This window comes from Ovis canadensis, chromosome 7, assembly GCF_042477335.2.
Source record: "Ovis canadensis isolate MfBH-ARS-UI-01 breed Bighorn chromosome 7, ARS-UI_OviCan_v2, whole genome shotgun sequence".
Taxonomy (NCBI): Eukaryota; Metazoa; Chordata; class Mammalia; order Artiodactyla; family Bovidae; genus Ovis; species Ovis canadensis.
In genome coordinates, this window is record NC_091251.1 from 90,618,741 (window position 1) to 90,632,090 (window position 13,350).

Consider the following 13,350-nt stretch of genomic DNA (forward strand, 5'->3'; position numbering starts at 1 on the left):
TTATAGAGTCTTGGCTGGCTCCCCTAGAGATGAATCTGCCTTCCTGTGTATGGAGTAATCCATGGTGTCATTAGGGGAGTTACCTCTAATCATTCTTCCTCATTGCTATTAGAGGAACTCTGTCTGAGCTCTAAGAAAACGTCAATGTGTGGGCTCTTGTCTTTGCGATGAAAGCTTTTGTCCCATAGTAATGAGGCAGAGCTCTCGTTTACTTCTAAAACATGATTAACTCCTTGGGAAGGAGGGGGAAAAAATAGAGTTGTTATTTAAGATGGTGCCCTGGGGGAACAAAGGAGAGGCTTTTCACATTATTGTACCTCCTAATTGGGCCAAGCCAAGGTTGCTGTGTGCCATTCCAGAAGGCAGTTCCCTGCTTGGTGGCGGGGACAGGAGCAGAGGGGTGACAGATTGAAGCTGACATTGGAACGGCATGGAACCAGAAAGAGCTTAGGACTTTTTAAGGCCAAATCTTCTGGACTTGCCTCCCATCCTACCTCCCAAGGGCCCCAAGGGAGAGAAGGGAGCTTCGACCACCCACCACCTCCCCTAACCCCAGCTCCCACTCGGTTCTGTGGCCTCTGACATCAAGAGTTCCCTTACCCAGAATTTCTGGGAGCGGGCTGGTTTGCTTTATTCCTCACAATTCTATATTTATTGAATTGTTTATAGTAAATGTGTATTATTTATATAATCAGGGAAACATAAAGAAAGCTATGTTCATAGTGTGGCAGGGGAGAAGAGAGAGAGACTCAGTAGTTTGGTAAAACTGGCAAATAATTCCTTAGTGCAGTCCAGTCAACATTAAAGATAAAAAGTGTGTTTGGGATTAGGATACTTTAAAAGGCACCTAAATTCTTAACAGAGCTGATCATCAGCATGAGGACCAAAAAGGAAGACTAAACACGCTCACCTCCTTCCTTTAGGGGCTCCATGCCAGGCCTTGCTGGACCCTACAAAGCGCCCTGTCCAGATTTCCCAGCCCAGAGAACATCTACATTAGACAGTTTTCTACCCTCTTGGTGATCAGTATTCATCTGTATTCTTCAGGGTCATGCATTTTAGGCAAGATTATCTACTGACTTATTCTGGAGAAGTTTCTCTGCCTGACAGAACACACTGTTTGTGTTGAACAGGGAGGCCAGTTGGAGACACAGGTTTTACCTGAATGTCTGATTCCAATGAGAATTTCAATCCCTAACAAGTCAGCGAGAGAGGGAAAATTTTGACTAGGGACCTTTGGCAGCCCCTCCAATCAGATCCCATGAGTGGCTGCCTAGTGAGCGCACTTGTTCTCAATTATTGCATAAATAAAAGTTCTGGACCTGGACATGGGCAACCAGCCATGCCCCTCTGTTGATCAGTAGACTTTCATGATCTGCATCTCAATTTCTTCATTGGTTAAATGGGGATAATAATAGCATTCACTTCGTAAGGTTGATATAAGGATAACCTGTCTCAGGACAGTGCCTGGCACATAACAAGAACTTAATAACTGTTAGCTCTTATCACTATCATTACCAAGTCTGTCAGGAGTCCTGATGTTTAAAGTAGGCCCCAAATGGAAATCTGATGGGTTCTCAGAGAGATAAGATAGTTTTAGACTCCTTCCAAATCCAGTCTGGTTGCTATCAAGCTCTTCTTCCCAAGTCCTTTCTAAAGTCCTTCTCCTGCAGATTCCTATTTCTTGAATTATTTTAGTCTATAAACCTGTTTCTATAGGTTAAAGATACCTTAATTTTCCAACAATATGTAATAAATGTACCACTTTATATTTATATCTAGTATAAGATTTAGATACAGTAACATTAAAAATACAAAAGACTAAACTGACAACTTCTGATTCTGCCCTAACAACACCAGAGAGAGTTATTATATGAAGTTGCAGCTTCCTTCCATCTGATTGAGCTTGTTGCAAAGACTGGTTCCAACTAGACTGAGTTGAAGCCCTAAAGGAAAGGATTGGAAAGGTACTCTATTGTCTCTCTGTTACACCCATGAAGTCATCTGAAATCCTGTCTTGTGTTTCCTTCTTGTCCTTTGCCCCCTTATTTTTTTCACTGGAGGAAGGCTTTAGGGAAATAGTAAGAATGCTGCAGTGACAGAGGGAATTAATTTGACCCTGCTCTGAAGAAAGAGTGTGTTGATTCCCACTAGCAATAGTTTCTCCACCCTTCAGAACAGAGCAAGGGATGTGGTCCATTACACAAGCCAGTCCCACTTGACCAGACACTTTTGGAGATGTCAAGTCCAGAGTTCAGCCTCTCTACATAGAAACATGTTGCCTTCCTCGAATCAATTCCTTTGAGACGAAAGAAAATCCCGTGTGGCCCAAGCATGATGTAACAGGGATGTGTGCTTCAGAATTCAAGACACACCCTCTGAGTTCCTGGCATCATTTTTACCGTAATAATCACACAGTCACAGCCTTCCTTCAGTGACCCTTGCAGGCCAGAGTTCCCTTGGCTGTGTCTCCTAGCAGACCTGGGACAAGAAGGGCCAGCTCTGCTTCCTGTGGGTCTGTGGACAGTGCTAGGAAGTCAGGCCCATCTCACCAGGTGTTCAGAGAACTTAGCATTTATATCTGGACAGAGTTTCTGTGCATCTTATTTTTCTGGTCATTTTTATACTCCTGGTTTATGGTAGAGAAAGGGAATTGGTTTTTGTCACATGAAATTGCCTGTAACAGTATTTAGTTGCTTTAATTGGAGCCAGATTGAAATTTCCAAATTTCTAAACTCAGACAATGCAACCAGCACATACTTGTTCATACTTGAAAGTTAAAACCAGTAATACTCATACCAACTTTTGATTTTTAAAAGAAACTTTAAAAATAAAGATTAAATGTGGTATTTGATGGCCATGAACTTACTAGTAATACAAACATCTCTCCTTTCTTTAGCAGCACCCCGCAGCAATACTAACAAATGATAACACTAACAATTTCAAAAAGGGTTAGAAATATCATTTTAAACCTAAATGTACAGTGCTGTGGCCTGTGTATAAAACTGTACGTTAGCCTTATACACATAGACCCTCTCACATGGGAAGTAAAGTAAGCAAAGGCAAATAGATCATGGAACTAATTCTTTAGCCTTCAAGATAGAGAAAAATCACTAACCTTCCTACATTTTTTACCTGCTCCCCCACCACAGTGGAAAGAAACTTCACATTTCTTAGGTTCTTATGATGTGCCATATTTTTCATTCATTTCATTCATCTCACTAATTTTCACAATAAGCCTATGAAGCTGGTATTACTGTGCTTATTTTAGACATAAAGAAAGTGAGAGGTAGAGAGGTTAGAATGCCCCAAATCATACAGCCAAGATTTGAAGCCACAGTGACTAAATTCAAAGCATCTTACATTTTGTAATAATGATGATCATATTTGGCCTCAAGCCACCTTTTTTCAGTCCCCTGAAAGGATGATTTAAAGATAGTTAAAAATTATATTAACCACCACTGAGAGGAGCTTTTAGGTGTATGATAATTTTATATATAGTATGTGCATAGGTGTGTGTGTGTGTGTGTGTGTGTGTGTGTGTAACTGACCCTCAAAGTTGATATTGTGATAATACCACCAATTTACTACCCAACTGGAGATAAAAGAACTAAAGCTCACAAAGAGGGCCTCCTCTCTAATGTGAAGGTTTGACCACTTATATCTCCACTCTTTCTCATGATCTATCTGAAATTATTTCCATTTAATAATAATAAAAATGGTTAACCCCAAAGGGCAGGAAGATTAGGTCTCTTTGAGATATCAACAGGTTTCAACAAGATATTGGAATACAGGAAGTGATGGAAGATTGACAAGATATAACAGAGGAATCTATAAGCCAAAGTATTCTCAATGTAGTGTAACAGCAGAACACTTAAAAGATTTCCTGAGACTTAGAAGCACCAGCCATCACAGAAAGCAGAGAAGATGAAAACAGGAGATTGGCTGAAAATTTTACATGAAATATAGGAAATAGTTGGACCACCTTTCTCACCCTGACAGCTAGGTGACCAATCTCCAATCCAAGTTGACAACCGAAATTTATCTTTGGAGAAAATGAATTAAAGAAGTTTCAGACTTGGGACTTCAAATAAAAGTGGAGGACATAGTGGGAGGCAGCGCCTAAAAGAAGAGATTACACCTGTCAAATGGTGAACCTGAAGCCCCTTTCTCTGCCCTGCTTCTAGATTGTAGGAGCTAGACAAGAGATTGGACAGGTCTTTTCTGTAAATACCAACCCACCTCTGAGAAGATATCTCCATGTATTGACATTTATCAGTCCCCAGTGAATCCCACCAGTTTACCATATGCACGTTATTTCTAATTATAGTTTTAGAATAAAATATATTTTCTATTATATAATTTTAAAATGACTGGATAACCAAGGGATCACCCAACTCATAGAATGTACCTCACACATGAAGGCGAAAACAAATAAAAAGAAAACTGAGGAATTATAGATAATACAAGATTTAAGGGAAGAAATCCCTTAAACTGTAATTAATATCCTCAGAGAATTAAAAATTATATAAAAACAAGGGTAGGATGTGTTGAATTAGAAATAGAAGACAAGAAAGAGCTCTTGGAAATTAAACACATGATGGCTGACATAAGCTCAATTAAAGAGGTAGAAGATAATACCAAGTGATATTATTTGAATTATGGATAAGCATTGTTGATTAAAAACAAAATAAAATAATCAATTTTCTAGAATTGTGAAAATATTTTAAACAGAAAGAGAATTGCAGAGTTGAACAGGGGAAGATAACAAAGATAGATAGTGAATCAATGTTTAAAAATTTGTCTTGGGAGCCTTAACATATAGAATGGCAGAGTAAGGCACTCAGGCAACTTGCATCTCCTCAAAAGCAACAAGAACATTGATTAAAACTGTCAAAATCAACTTTTTCAGAACTCTGGAAATTACTGGAGGCTTGGAAAATCTGGTAAATTTTTACTCAAGAAAACCAGGTGAATCTCAGTAAGAATTGTTGCAAGATTTGTGGCATTAAACTTTTACAAATTCCATCATTCTTTCCCCAGTTGTGTAGTAATCTTGAAAGCCAACCATCTCACAACTACAATAGCTTTGTACTGTAGCTTGGAAAGGTTTGGAAGTCCCTTATAGCCCCATGCAAGAGAATTGTCACTATTTGACCTGACTCAGAGCTTGGTCTGTGTGAGTAGCCCTACCCTACAGGCTGGTGGCAATTGTTTACATCATGGCTGCCTAAGGTCTTGTTACCTGGTAGAGCTAACAAGAGGCTGACAAAAATATTTTAAAGAAAAAAATTGGGTGATGAGATGTCCACAAGGAGCTTTTTAAATGTCCTACATATACCAGGCTAGAATGCTACACATCTTCCCAGAGCTTTGCTCATGGCCAAGAAGGACCCAGAAGACCTTAAGCTGTCACTTCTTGCTGACCTTGAGGCTCTGTGTGAACAGGAAATGAACATTAAGACAAAGCTTTAAATTCCCTGAATGCATGCCCAACACACACACAACACACACACACACACACACACACACAGCTTGGGAGACTTACTGATCCAGGTTATTTAGGGAAGTCTGTTCAATCAAATCCAGTTCAATCATTAATCACTAAGTGACTTCATTTACAAGGCATCCTCAATAAAATTATAGGCTGACTTCTAATCAGAAACTCTGGCGATCAGAAGGCAACAGAATGATGTATTCAAACTGCTATCAATCAACAATTGTATATCCAGCAAAACTATCCTTCAAAATTGAAATTAACACACTCTCAGAAATACAGAATCTTAGAATTTGTCACTAGTACACCAAGCCTACAAGAAATACTAAAAGCAGTTCTTCAAACTGAAATGAAGATTCTAGAGGGTAATTGGAATCCACATGCAAAAGTAAAGAGCACTGGTAAAGGTAAATACATAAGTAAATATAGAAGTATGAATGTGGGAGGTGTTTGTTACTTTTTTCTCAAATATGATTTGAAAGACAATTGCATAAAACCATAAATCTAAAGTTGTGTTAGGGGCTGAGGGTATCATCACGGAAGGATGGTGTGCAAAAAATGTGAAAAGAAACTTGGTACTGTTATCACTCCAGATACATGGAAAGATGGTGCAAGGAATACCACAGAAAGTGGTGGAAGAAAGCTGAATGAAAATAAGGCTTTGACCTCAAAAAAAGCAAGGTTTGATCCGTATGGAAAGAATAAGTTCTCCACTTGCAGAATTTGTAAAAGTTCTGTACACCAACTGGGTTCTCATTATTGCCAGGGCTGTGCCTACAAAAAGGGCATCTGCTCTATGTGTGGAAAAAAGGTTTTGGATACCAAAAACTACAAGCAAACGTCTGTTTAGATGTATTGGCATTTCGGGTTTTCCGTATGATTTTACTTTTTGCTTTGAATTTTCAAGGCATAAGTTAGATGTTCAAGTTACAAGATAACATGTCTTAAGACAAATAAACCAGGGAAGTAGACTGATATTCTTTCTTTTGCTGTCAAAGAAGTTCAGCAGCAGTGTAACTAGTTTTCTGCCTTAAGCTTTTCTTTACAAACATCTTATTTAACTGGAGTAAGTAACAAATCTAACAAAAATATTTTCCTAGTTCTGTATGTACTTTTTAATTTATCATTACTCATATAATTTTTATTTTTCCCTCTACATTATAGATATTGCAAAAGTAAGAAGGAAGTTGTTGATATATGGCTTTGAATTTGGCATTCAGACTTGTGATCCTTCCCTCATTCCCTTTTGGTTGTGTAGTTTTAGGATCAGCAGTTCCTTAATTAATCACAGCATCATAGGGCATTCAAATATCTGAGCCCATTATTGTGAAATAGTTCCTTAAATAAATTAGCCCAGACCCAAATTTAAAAAATAAAATAAAATAAAGTTGTGTTAGTAAACTTCTAATGTATAAATATGTAATGTGCATAACAATAATTGTGCAAAGGAGGAAAAGAAAATGGGGCTATAATGGAGCAATTTTTTTGTAAACAATTTAAGTTAGCATAGGTCTAAACTAGATTGTTTTAAGTTAAAACAGTAATAGCAACTTCCAGAGCAACCTATAAGAAAATAACTCAAAAGTAGATAGTACAAGAGAATTAAAATGGTAAACTAGAAAAGTATCTAACATAGAGACATCAGTAATAGAAAAATAGAGAAACATAAATGACAAGATATACAGAGAAACACATAGCAAAATGGCAGACATATATCCTGTCTTATCAATAATCACATTAAAAGTAAATGGACTCAACACATCGATCAAAAGGCAGAGACTGGCTGATAGAGTCAAAACGAACAAACCCCATCCCCATGATCCAACTATATGTTGCCTCCAATAGACACACTTTAAAGTCAGACACAAATCAGTTGAAAGTAAAAGAATGGAAATTATATACTGTAATATTGTGATTTATAAGATATTTGGTCATTCAGATAACCAAAATATATTTCTCCAAAATAATATATATTTATATTTAGTTTTTATTCATAGTTCCTAACTCACAGGTGCCAAAACACTTGGAATTTTCTGAGTGATAAGAACAACAGGAGCATCATTTGTTGCAGTATTTCATCTCTTCAGTTCAGTTCAGTTCAGTTCAGTCACTCAGTCGTGTCCAACTCTTTGCAACCCCATGAATCATAGCACGCCAGGCCTCCCTGTCCATCACCGACTCCCGGAGTCCACTCAAACTCATGTCCATTGAGTCGGTGATGCCATCCAGCCATCTCATCCTCTGTCGTCCCCTTCTCCTCCTGCCCCCAATCCCTCCCAGCATCAGGGTCTTTTCCAATGAGTCAACTCTTCACATGAGGTGGCCAAAGTATTGGAGTTTCAGCTTCAACAGTTTTTGAAAATGCTTCAGAGCCATCACAGTGAAATGGTTTACTTGTTACTTATAACAAGCTGTTTCCACCACAATGGGGTTCATGTAATGAAGTTGACTTTTGTATAGCACCTAAGGATGGGTGCTAGTTGCCAGGAGAACCAACCATGAAAAGAGAGTGGGAACTTCCAGTTCCACCCCCTGATTTCTGGGGAGGGCAGAAGAGCTAGAGATAGAGTCAACCAGCAGTGGACAATGAATTAATCAATTATGCCTGTGTAATTCAGCCTCCATAAAAACTCAAAAAAAGAGAGGTGTTCAGAGAGCTTCCACGTTGGGGAACCAGAACACTCCCCTATGCCACCAGGCTGGGCTCCAAGCTCCGCTAGGACAGAAGCTCCTTTGTTTGGGACTTCACCCTATGTATCCCTTCTTCTGGTTGTTGATCTAAATTAATAATAATAAAAGGAAATTTGGGGGATTCTCAAATATGTACAAATTAAACATACACTCACATACTTCTAAATGAGCAACAAGTCCATAAATAACAAGGGAAATTAGAAAAATACTTTGAGAAAATGAAAACAAAAATATAACATACCAAAACTTATGAGATGCAGCTAAAGCAGTGGTTGGAGGGAAATATATAACTTAAATACCTATATTAAGAATGTTATTGTATGGGCTTCCCTCGTGGCTCAATGATATAGAAACTGCCTGCCAGTGCAGACGACACGGGTTTGGTCCCTGGGCAAGGAAGATCCCACATGCCAAGGAACAACTCAGCCCACGTGCCAGAACTATTGAGCCTGTGCTCTAGAGCCCAGGAGCCGCAAGTACTGAAGCCCGCATGCCGTAGAGCCTGTGCTACACAGGCAACAAGAGGTAGCACTGCAATGAGAGACCCTCGCACTGCAGTTAGAGAGTAGTCCCCACTCACAACTAAAGGAAAGCCAGCATAGCAATGAAGACCCAGCAGAGCCAAAAATAAATAGATGCATGAAATTATTAAAAAGAATTTCATTATATGCAGACTCACCTCATAAAGCTGATATTTAATATAGAAATAATGACCCATATTCTTTGACTATACAATTTGCATGCTACTATATAGGTGTAGACACTAAATTCTAATTTTAGTATAATTTGGAAAAAATCACTAACACTTTCAAACCACATATAAAGTTCACTAGGAAAAAAAAAAAAAGAACCCTAACATGATTTTTAAAATATATGGACAAATACTAAGCTTATAATTAATTATATGCATGCTGAAGTATTTAGAGGAAAGTGCACTGATGTTTGCAATTTACTTTAAAATGCAACAACATAAAGCTAAGATGGGTTGTTGGATAGAAAAGTTATAAAAACAAGTATTATAAAATGTTAGTGGTAGAATCCACTTGATAGGTTGATGGGTATTCACTATAAAATTCTTTAAATTTTGCTGCATGTTTGAAATTTTTCATAATAAAATGATAGGAAAAATAATAAACTCAAAATACCACTCTGACCTGAACTATTGCCATTGCATAATTTACCAAGTTAATAGCCTATTGATCTGAAGAAATTAATGTTTTCTTTAAGGAGCAAGTTATTTTAGTTTATAAACTTTGGGAATCTAATGTATTATATAAACATTTTTAAACAATCACCTCACCCAGAGAGATGTTATGAAAGAGCATAATGATGCTCTGGGGGGGAATAAGATCTTGTAGCCTCAGGGCCAAACTTTCTAGGAGAATCTTCCCAGGGTCTGGAATTATATGTCATAAGGGATTCAGATCAACTTTAGATTTCTGCCCCCAGTTTCTGTCAGAAAAGTTGTGAAATAGGCCACATGTAGATAAATCAATAAGTTTATGCCTGCTCAAATACAGTGCCTTTTTCCACCTTGTCGTTTTCCAGCACAGTATTACTACTACAGATCTTGCTTCCCTATTTTGAGAAGGCAGTTTAGACACCATTCACTTCTTTCTCTACGCTCCCCTCGTAATCTTGCAAAGCTGTTGGTACTGAGGCTTCAATGTTCCGTGAAGAGTGGTTTTCCAAGTGATGAAGCAGATTCTAATCAATATACAATCCAGATATGTACTGGGACCTGGATCTCTGCCACCTTTCCCTCCAGCTCTCTTAACACAATGACTAGGGAATTCCTTTGAGATTCACTGAGTATGCTTCAAGCCACCCTGTTCCTGTGGCCTCCTTCCAGCCACAAGATCTTCCTGTCTGGAGCATTTCCGGCCCTTCTGTCCCTTGGCTTGGAGAGTTCAGCTCAACCTGGGGAAAGGACAGAAGACTTGGGGTTATCAAAAGCCTGTTGAATTATCTGATGCAAGACTGGCTGGCTTGTTTGCCTCCCTGGCTCTCTTCCTGGGCTTCAAAGCAGCTGAGAAAACAACCTTTTTCTAAGTCTTGGACAAGGAGGAAAATCTCTGGCATGAAGGATTTCTGTCGCAGACATTTGGCACAGCTAGAGGAAAGGTTTGGTTAGCTTGCAAAAGGTTTTATTAGCCCAGACATCCAGGCGAAATGAGATAATGGGGTCCCTGTTGAAGGACATTTTAGAATCAGTGGGTTTGCTCCCCTTCCTTCTCAGCAGGTCCCTTGTGTACAGATGTAAATATTAGAAGTGTTTAACGAGGACACCGCCGGTGAGTTCATCAACTACCACACAATCCTGCTGACCACGGAGGAGACTGAGATAGGGTTAAAAAAAATAGCAAGCTAGAAATCTGTGGATGGATGCAAAGTCCTATTTCTGAGCTATCCAACTCAACCGTTTCTCACCCCAGCTTTCTTAGCTGAACACATTACAATGTCTTTGGTCCCTGCATTTTGTGGATGGAAAGAAAGAGAAAGAAAGCCAGGCCTACCACCTGCCCCTGCAGGAAGAAACTGTGCTTACACTTTCCTTCTGCCAGCTCATTTCACTCTGCCCTTTGCCCCTGACCAATATGAGACTTGGGGTAATGGGTGGGAAAGGGAAGGAAATAAAAGAGGAAGGATTCATTAGCAGCGTTAAAGGAAGCCTGCCTGGCACAGGAGTCGGAGAAGAGAAAGTGGAAGAATTGGTGCCAGCTAACCCTCAGCACATGGCTGCCTATTCATGTCTGCTTCCCTGGGCCACAAAGGCAAAACTCACTTTTTCCTAAAGTCAGGGCTCTTTTGCAGAAACTCATATACCCTGCCAGGACCAGAATTCTATAAAAGCAGCCTCCAAGAGAGCCTGTACCTAAGGTTCCTGATGTCTTTGTGCTGTCTTATCCACACTGACCTTCCTGGCCACCCATGGAGGAGAAGGGTAGGCCGGGTTGCTCCCGAGGAGGGTCACACCTGTACTTTAAAGGGACACAAGTACTATCTCTAGAAGGTGTCACCATCCTGGAGAATGCCTGAGGTTCCTATGTCCAGCACTTTCTGTTCTGTGGCTCCTTTTCCACTTTCTGAGCCTCTTGGAAGTGGGATCAGGCCAGGAAAAACATGTGATGCTATAGCAAGCTGAAACCAAAGACTTGACTGTGGTCCTGCCCAAGCCAAGTCTTGGCAATGATTGACGGGGCAGCCTGCACTTTTCTATGTGACATATCCTAAGTCCCCCAACTTTGGGGATGGGTTGCCAGATAAGCCTCAAAATAGGTATGAGTCAGAGCTTCAGAGAGTCACCATTTTTTTATATTTTATAATTGAGTTTCTGTTATGCATACAACATCATACTGGAGGTTGCTAGGACTAGGAGAAGCAGCAATGATGATGATGTCCTTCGCCTTCAAACACATGTTAATAAATTCAAGGGGCATTAACTATAAAATGGTGGAGAAAACAGTGAGTACTATTAGAGAGGTTATAGATACAGTGTGATAGATTTGAGAGACATTACCTCAGGCTAGAGAAACTGGCATGAGCTTTCTGGAAGAGGTTGCATTTTTACAGCATTCCAAGAGTATGTAGGATTTGGGCATTGAGACAGGAAGGACGAAAGGAAGATTAACAGTGTGGAAGCTTGTGAACCTCTTAGTCAACCTGCATGGATGCCCTTCTTTGTCTTGAACTATGTAGTATCCATGCTGGAAAGCAAATGCCTTTATTTGTTGTTATGTATTCTGCCTCCTTGATGTCTTATCCCTTGGATGTAGATGTATCTATGCATGACAGATTAGAGGTTACCATCATGCTGGTTGAAAGTACAGACTATACAACTAGTTGGCTTGGGCCAGAATCTTGTCTTCAGCACTTATAAGCTGTCTGCCTCAGAGGGCTATTGTGAGGAATAACATCTATTCGTTGTTGTTTCCATCATCATTACTGTGGGACCCTTGGAAGGTCCTCCAACCCACCCCAAACCATAAGACTTTCCACCATTTTTAGGTCTATTACTCTCTTCTGACAGTCTTACATTAAAATGCAAAATGTAAAGTTTCCTTAGCACTAGAAGGTTTAAACCAGCTCTGCTTAGGAGCAAAAGAGAATCAGCTGATAACTTATTTGCTTAGAGCAAAATAGGCACCTGAGTGGAGGGATATGAAAGGAGGAGAAGAGAGTCTGTACAGGTAGGCCAGTGAGCTCCAGGAGCCAACTTCTCCCCGCCATGTTTTATTTAGAGTACTCAGGCTTCTGGGGTTTCACTTGTACACTGAGAGAAACCTTCACACATATAGCATGGGGATAATGTGAAGAACAGCGAAGAAAATGTCCTTCTGTCATTTTCAGAGACCACATATGCAAAGCACTGAACTGGGCTCTATGAAATGGAAGGGTATGGGATCAAAGGCAATGCCCTTCATCTTTGCAGTCCCACTGAGAATTCAGAACATGTTTCTAGGAAATAAATTGAGGTAGAAATGTATAACAGTCTTTTTTTTTTTTTTTGGTCATCATAATGGTGAAAGTGATGATATTCTAGTTGAGCTATTTCAAATCCTAAAAGATGTTGCTGTGAAAGTGTTGCACTCAATATGCCAGCAAATTCGGGAAACTCAGCAGTGGCCACAGGACTGGAAAAGGTCAGTATTCATTCCAATCCCAGAGAAAGATAATGCCAAAGAGTGCTCAAACTACCGCACAGTCGCACTCATCTCACACGCCAGTAAAGTAATACTCAAAATTCTCCAAGCCAGGCTTCTGCAATATGTGAGCTATGAACTTCCGGATATTCAAGCTGGATTTAGAAAAGGCAGAGGAACCAGAGATCAAATTGCCAACATCTGCTGGATCATGGAAAAAGCAAGAGAGTTCCAGAGAAACATCTATTTCTGCTTTATTGACTATGCCAAAGCCTTTGACTGTGTGGATCACAATAAGCTGTGGAAAATTCTGAAAGAGATGGGAATACCAGACCACCTGACCTGCCTCTTGAGAAACCTGTATGCAGGTCAGGAAGCAACAGTTAAAACTGAACATGGAACAACAGACTGGTCCCAAATTGGGAAAGGAGTACATCAGGGCTGTATATTGTCACCTGCTTATTTAACTTATATGCAGGGTGCGTCATGAGAAATACTGGGCTGGATGAAGCACAAGCT

At 39.7% G+C, this 13,350-nt stretch overlaps 1 protein-coding gene and 1 pseudogene across 3 annotated transcripts in view; both read left to right on the forward strand.

The window, feature by feature from the left end:
- Positions 1 to 13,350, forward strand: part of RAD51B (RAD51 paralog B) — a 615,635-nt gene that overhangs the window by 579,929 nt on the left and 22,356 nt on the right. The gene's annotated exons all lie outside the window — the stretch shown is intronic.
- On the forward strand, positions 4,335 to 8,394 carry LOC138443170 (cysteine-rich PDZ-binding protein pseudogene; annotated as a pseudogene).